Here is a 7,234-nt window from a genome sequence, read left to right on the forward strand (position 1 = left end):
GATGAAATGTTCCATTCCACTCCATTCCACGCTGAGCCACTCAATATTTGTATATTATACCACACCTGAATAAATCTCCGTCATCTGATTAGTCATCTGATTAGTAGAAAGAATAATTTCATTCGGTGACAGATGAAATGTTCCATTCCACTCCATTCCACGCTGAGCCACTCATGAAATTATTCTTACCATTGCACTCACAAACATTCATTATTTGTATACTGTTGTATCTTATCTTGCAAAGTGTCCAAGAACTGCTATGGATTGGGGACGGTATGACAATCACAAAGAGCTTGAGGACAATGTTATCTTCAAAGACCTGTTGTCACAGACGTCATGGTTTCTCCAACTTATAGCTATATGCTGTGATATGCCGCACAGTTCGGGAAGGGAATAACTAAAATTAAAATGAAACAGGTCGTGTTTTGATGGGCTTCCATAGTTGTTTACGTTTAGAAAACACAATTTTACATGATAATATAGTATTGTTTCACCTGAAAGTAATGTAAAGTTTACTTAATTGTCTTTTACCTAATAAATGTGTAAATATATTTACACACACATCAAGTAAACTTTTACACAACTGTCAAGAAAACTTTTACCCAACACGCATTATGTAACTTTTTACGCAATTGCAAGCGAGTTCGTATAGTACATATAAAACATGGTTAAATTTTAAACAACTTGTGTAATTTTTTTTCTGAGTAATCCAAAACCAAATATATAAAGCGGCTTTATTGCCTTTGCTTTGACATCAAAGGGGCCCAGTCATCCGTGACTGGAGATGCAAAAAATGAATCACTAGAAAGCAAACAGACTACTCTTTACGTTTAAGATGGAGTCACTTTGATGTTGTAAACGTACATAAGTTTTACATATTAACCATTTGTTTTGAATTATCTTTTTTGCATACTGTCTGTGCCTATAACAGGAAGCTGGAGCGTAGTCATGTGACTACCAGTAATGCATAATTTTAACATGATTGCTATGACACACATGAAAAACAATCTTAGTGTCATCCGTGTGCATTAACTTCATTGGAAGTTCATATCTCTTGTGATAAAGACATTTACCAGTCGATAACTCCCAGACACGAATCAGTTTCTCATATCTTGCTTTCGTGACAAGTCTATTGCGGGGCATTTTGCTAGACCTTTTCACTCCCACCAGGTGCACGTTCAGTAGCGTGCCATCGCGACTCCAGAATACAATCTCGCTGCTAGTGACGGCAAAAATTACTTTTTCAGTGAACTGAAGCATGCGGATAATATAGTGACTTAATTGGGTTGCGGACAGTGTTTTCATGCAGACATCAGATGCAGTTGTCCACACTTTAATCTCACCAACATCATCACCAGTCATAATAGTGTTTTTATGAAGTTGGCTGCATAAAATACTGCCTTTGTGTCCTTTGTATATCCTTACCATTTTAGGCGTTGTCGTATCCCAAAGAAGGAATTCAGTATTCAGTTCTGTAGATGTGATAACAAAGTGTCCATGACAACCCATATAATGGGATACCCCTATTTCTCCAGTGTTGAGTATGGTTTCTGTACATGCACCATTTTCTCCACCCTTAACCAAATCACTGATATCCCAAATGTGTAAAGGGAGAAAGTCATGGTTCCACAGATAAGTGACTATGATTTTGTTGTCTTCAAAGTGTAAGTTAAATGGCAAATATCGATCAAAGTTAGTCGCATTTCCTTGTATCAGTTTCAAAACATTGCCTGAGCTGCCCTCAAATACCAGAATGCCTCCAATGAATACGGCAACTCCAATGTTATTTTTCAGAGCCATGTGGTTTATGGCAATGTCACTGTCGTCATGCGTGTCACTGTCGTCATGCAAAGGTCGTGGTAAACGGACTAATTTGGAGGGTTGAATCTTCCGAAGAAAACTTCCACTATTCAAATCCCAAAGTCGCACGCACCCAAGATCGTCACCAGCCGCGAATGTTCTGCCGTCGCTTGCTACACAACTTGTTTTCCTGTCACTTTGGTCTGACAATACGTGCAAGTGCTCCCGGTAACGCCCCTCTCACCAGTTCCTGTCCAGATGCCAAGCTCTCATGTACACCTCCTTCCATTCACAGGTTGGTGCAAGATCCTTCAAGTTACAGTCAACAGTAATGACCGAATCAGCCTGAAAGGTTGGACTGGTACCACTGGTGCTGGTCTCTGTAGAGTGGATTGGCTTCTCTTTGAGGAGATCTACTTCCGTACCAAAACGCTCCCAATCTCTCAGCTTACAAAGATGAAGCCACAGGCTGTTGGTGTTGGTAACGTTCCTCCATGCCTTGCTGCATACAGCCAGGTGACACAAGTCTTCTACTGACAGAAAACCAATTATCTTCCATAGAGTTTCATTTGGCAAGTTGTCGACAGGATCCAGAGAGCATGTCGATGGTTGAGAATGACAGACGACGTCGACGTCATTCGTATGTGTATCTCCTTGTGCTGAAGTCATTTTGAAAGATGAGGGAATCCTATAATGACACAGAGAAGAATTGAATTATGCAACAGTCAACATCACACAAGGTTTCAATATTCACGTCGGCAATCTATTCATCACACCAGTTAAATTTGTATCTGTATTTTCAAAGTATCGGGGGGACATTACACCAAGTGGTTTTTCAGTGTGAATCTTGTGTTTCATGAGATGAACCGAGGAGAGACCAGAGGTACCGGGGGAATAAACCTCATTCACATTCCGCGGCTATCTTGAAAATAGCGCCACCATGTGACTTAAGACATTAGAGGGGAACACATTACCCAATCGCGGTGTGAAACCTAACGGTGTATGGGGGTTCAAAAGTGGACATCTGCTTTTTTGCTTACAGCTAACAGCAGGAAAGCAAAGTGAACGTTTTGTTCAAATGAATTATTCTACTTTTCTGCTTTTCTTCTACCAGAAAAGCAGGGTATACTTTTTGTCTCTAACGCTTCTCTTTGATTAGAAATGCAGAAAACCAATTCCTGGCGAAGGGAACACCTTCCACGACCAAAGTCCTAGCCTTGTTGGAAAGAATTCCACACAAGGCCACCACTGAAAAGTACCAAAAGTTATAAATCTGATGAAGGAACACTATTTTAGGAGTGCAAAAATTCTTTGAAAATACTCCAACTTTTTCTGCCATGGCCCATAGACTTTGTGCAGGAGGTCTGAGTGGTGGCCTTGTATGGAATATTCTTTTTGGGTTGTCATCATAGGGGACGGGGTGGCTGTATGTTGCAAGTTGTAACTGCTCCCATTGGTTTTGCGGAAAAATTTGAAACGCCCTCGATTTGATTGTGAAACTCCGCAGGTGTGTACTCGACATGTCCCTCGACACACAACAGAAATTCAAAGATTTCAATTTCCCCCCAAATTGTCTTTGATGGATTAAAAACTGGTAAAACCTCATAACTTCTTTACCCACAAATTTGACAGTATCAGCGGATAAACCGGGGGGGGGGGGGGCGCGGGGGCACATGCCTCCCATCCCCGTAAAAATTGTCAACCTTCTCAAACTGGGAACGTGTTCAACATGGTTAACAGGCGTAACAATACTCGGCGATCTAGTATCTACGGGCCCGGTTCCTATAAAGGACCAAAATCTACTTGCAAATATTTACTTGACCTACCAAACTAGTTGGCGACATTAAGAACATGCAGGTATGTCATAGATAAAGGGCAGGATTTTGAATTTTTGAGGGAAATTTGGGGGTAAAATGACGACGACAACGACAAAACGCATCACGAAAATAAGACTGCGATGTACCGTTGAGCACGCAAGTCGCGCCACACGGCACTAACCGGCCGGTAAACTGCGTAGGGAAATCGGAATTTCTATCCCACGAAACTGTTCAAAAATTACCAAAAAGGTGTCATTACATTGAGAGTAGTCCCATAAATGTGACGGAAATACTGGACTACCTCCGTATTTAACGTCACACATCCCACATGTGCACGGATGGTCCCGTTGCTAGAGGCACCGAAAATTAATTAAAGATCGAAATTATTTTCTCAGCAGAAAATCAGCCAATCAGAATAGTATGACTGCTAACTAGCACAAAATCGTTAAATTCGGTACCTTCAGAGGTCTATAGTTATCCAAAAATCATGGTAATTCGTCAAAGAATTCAGACGGTTTTGAAAAAGCATGGCGTCTCTGATATTTACCAGACTGTTTCCCTTTTTATAGTAAAAAGGCCAATGGGGTCAGGGAACCAGACAAGAGCTTTAATCATCTACTGAGCGTGCGTCAACTTTGGCAAAGCGCACCGCGGCTGTTGCCTGTCATTCCAAAATCTTTGAAGCCCTCTGCAATGAAACGCGCCCTCTTGTGTGCGCTCTTCATCCGCGGCCGCGTATTGTATCCTTCGCTCGTACCCCCGCCCTGCAAACAGGACGCTGGGATACTCTGATGAATTCACGCTCTGATTGGCTGGATTTTGCGTGACCAGTGACCTGCGCGTCATCAAGGTCATGACTATGCAAGGTTTGAAACGGCCGTTAAGACTGATTCATTTCTCTTTTATTCCAGTTTAGAGATGTTTTTTTCTCGTTGCAAAGCGTAATAATGTGGGAAATTCTGTAAAACTTATCTGTGTTGTAAATTTACAATTCCCGTCACTTATTCAGGATCCGTTTTAAATCACGAACGGTCGGATTGCATTATGCGACGTTCAAAATTTTGTCCACATGGTCCGCAATGAAACAGAAATCACATCCGGTATGGAATGTGCGCATTTTTATGGGAAGTTTTCGGATAGTATTTGCGCACATTGTCCAACTGCGGTCTTGAACAGCTAGCTGCAGCCAGATGCTTTATACATAGGTCATAGGCCACTTCCTTCACAAGATTTTGTGAAGCTCATCAGAGTATCCCAGCGTCCTGTTTGCAGGGCGGGGGGTACGAGCAAAATTGTATCCGGGTTAGGTACTTCACGGAGCAACATCGTCCCCAGGGTGCCGAGCAGTACGCGCCCACCACTAGCTGCTCTCTCACCCTGGTATTGGATCATTTGCATGTGCAAGATTTTTGACCACGTATGCAAATGAGGAATAGTCTGGTGCCTGCCTGTGCGTTACATTGGCGTTTGTTTTTGTATGCGGTGTCTGGGGTAAAAACGGAATCAATTCGTCGCAGCGCGAGCCTGGCGTGAGTTACGAAAACACGATTTTATTTTAATTAAACTGTTACGATCTTATCGAGATAACATGCAGTATCGCATTTCATATTAAAATAAACAAATTGGAAAGGAAATGAATATTTTCTAGAAGGCATGGACGATTGATCGCGAAAACACGTACTACACGTTGTGAATAACAGCACCAAGTACACGATATAAATCCATTTCTAGGCAATTGCGGTATCGAATCAGGATACATTAAGAAAGTTTCCTACCGAGGGCTTACTATTGGAAACGATGTTGGAAATAAAGTAAGCACTGGGCACGAGAATGTTCACGGAGCGCCAAAGATTTGAATGTCAGTCAACAGCCGTGGTGCGCTTTGCCAAAGTTGACGCACGCTGATGATTAAAGCTCTTGTCTGGTTCCCTGACCCCATTTGCCTTTTTACTATATTTAGGGTGGCCGGGAAACAGTCTGGTAAATATCAGAGACGCCATGCTTTTTCAAAACCATCTGAATTCTTTGACGAATTACCATGATTTTTTGGATAACTTCACCTCTGAAGGTACCAAATTTAACGATTTTGTGCTATTTAGCAGTCATAGTAGCTGGGTTGATTTTCTGCTGACAAAATAATTTCGATCTTTAATTAATTTTTAACTTCCCTGGCAACGGGACCATCCGTGCACATACCACATGTGGGATGAGTGACGTTAAATACGGAGGTAGTCCAGTATTTCCGTCACATTTATGGGACTACATTGAGAGAAGTCTGCTTTAGGTTGACAATGTCATGTTCAGTAAAAAATACGTACATGGTATGGTATTCCATCCAAAACAGCAAAGAACCCGTTTGGATTATTTCAGTATTTTTGTATTTCACAGTACAAGGTTGAACTTGAAGCTTAAATAATAATGTTAAGCATTTTATAACGTTAGCCAGTCTGATTTAAACATAAATAGGCGTATTAACTGTTAGCAAGCTGGAAATAAATGATAAAATTGAACTCACCTTGGCAAACTTATTCCTTCTCATTAGTTTTTGAAATACAAATTCATTCTGTTGTCAGCCCCGTCCTTGTGAAATCACTTCCGCAATGTAAAGTCTAGTCACGAATTCAAAGACTTCAAAAATGAATACAAATGTACAACAGGATGCTGACTATAGTCCCATTGTCAACCAGGTGACTATTGAGGGCGATATACAGGCGTGACCTTGTGACTGTATACTTGGCATTAAATTGCTTTTAATCAGTTAAAGGGGCACTAGGTCCTAAAATCCACGAACATTTCATGTTTTGGATTGTTTAATTAGCCTATAGTCCAAACATCTGGTTGAAAGGAAACCAACTAAAATGTCTTACCGTTCCCGAGAAAAGACAAAAAAAAAACCGGTTGTTACATCGGACACGACGGAGTACGAATACGTGTTTCGTGTCATTCTCAGTGTACGATATACACGTTGTGTGTCTCGGGAACAGCTGTGACCAATCACCAATGCAAAAAATTATGGTTTCTTCAACATCCGCAAAAGGCGAACACTTTACGAATGAAATCACAACTAGCATCCAAACAGCTCGAATTTATGGGGTCGCAAAAGTGGACCCCGAAATTCGTTTTCGCACGCAAAATACAGGAATAACACAAAAACACCCATTTTTAAAGGATAGTTGTGTGGATGTTTTTATCCTACTTTTAAATGTTCTTTCCGATTAACATCATCTCGTTCAAAGCGCGTTTTGTAGCCCAATTGGGCTGTTCCAGGACCCATGTCCCTTTAATATGCATTCAACAATAAAGGAGTTATATAAAAGGATACTTTAAAATGTCTTATAAACTAAACAAAAAAGTGACAAATGTAAAAAATAAAAATAAATTAAAGGTAGAGTCCATCATTTGTAATTTGTGCATTTTGTTCGTTTGAAGCAACAAAAGAGTTCAAAATCTAATGAAGGATACTGAACAACTAACCTGATGAAGTTTCAGCTAAGCTTCAGCTGTACATTCCGAGAAAAACAGCATTCTAAGATCTCAATTTCAAATCAAAAGTTACTGAATCATGTTTTGAATTGTTTTGAATTGCAACTATACGCGACGTCGCGCACTGATCCGAC

General features: G+C 40.8%; 1 long non-coding RNA gene across 1 annotated transcript; it reads right to left on the minus strand.

Annotated features, from left to right (window-relative positions):
* Positions 1 to 1,405: 1,405 nt before the first annotated feature.
* LOC119744294 lies at positions 1,406 to 6,225 on the minus strand. The gene is made up of 2 exons (XR_005273556.1): positions 6,133 to 6,225; positions 1,406 to 2,488 (listed from the first exon to the last, which is right to left on the minus strand). It is a non-coding gene; the product is annotated as an uncharacterized LOC119744294 (long non-coding RNA).
* Between the last annotated feature and the right edge of the window lie 1,009 nt (positions 6,226 to 7,234).

Source organism: Patiria miniata, unplaced genomic scaffold, assembly GCF_015706575.1.
Source record: "Patiria miniata isolate m_02_andy unplaced genomic scaffold, ASM1570657v1 HiC_scaffold_7, whole genome shotgun sequence".
Taxonomy (NCBI): domain Eukaryota; kingdom Metazoa; phylum Echinodermata; class Asteroidea; order Valvatida; family Asterinidae; genus Patiria; species Patiria miniata.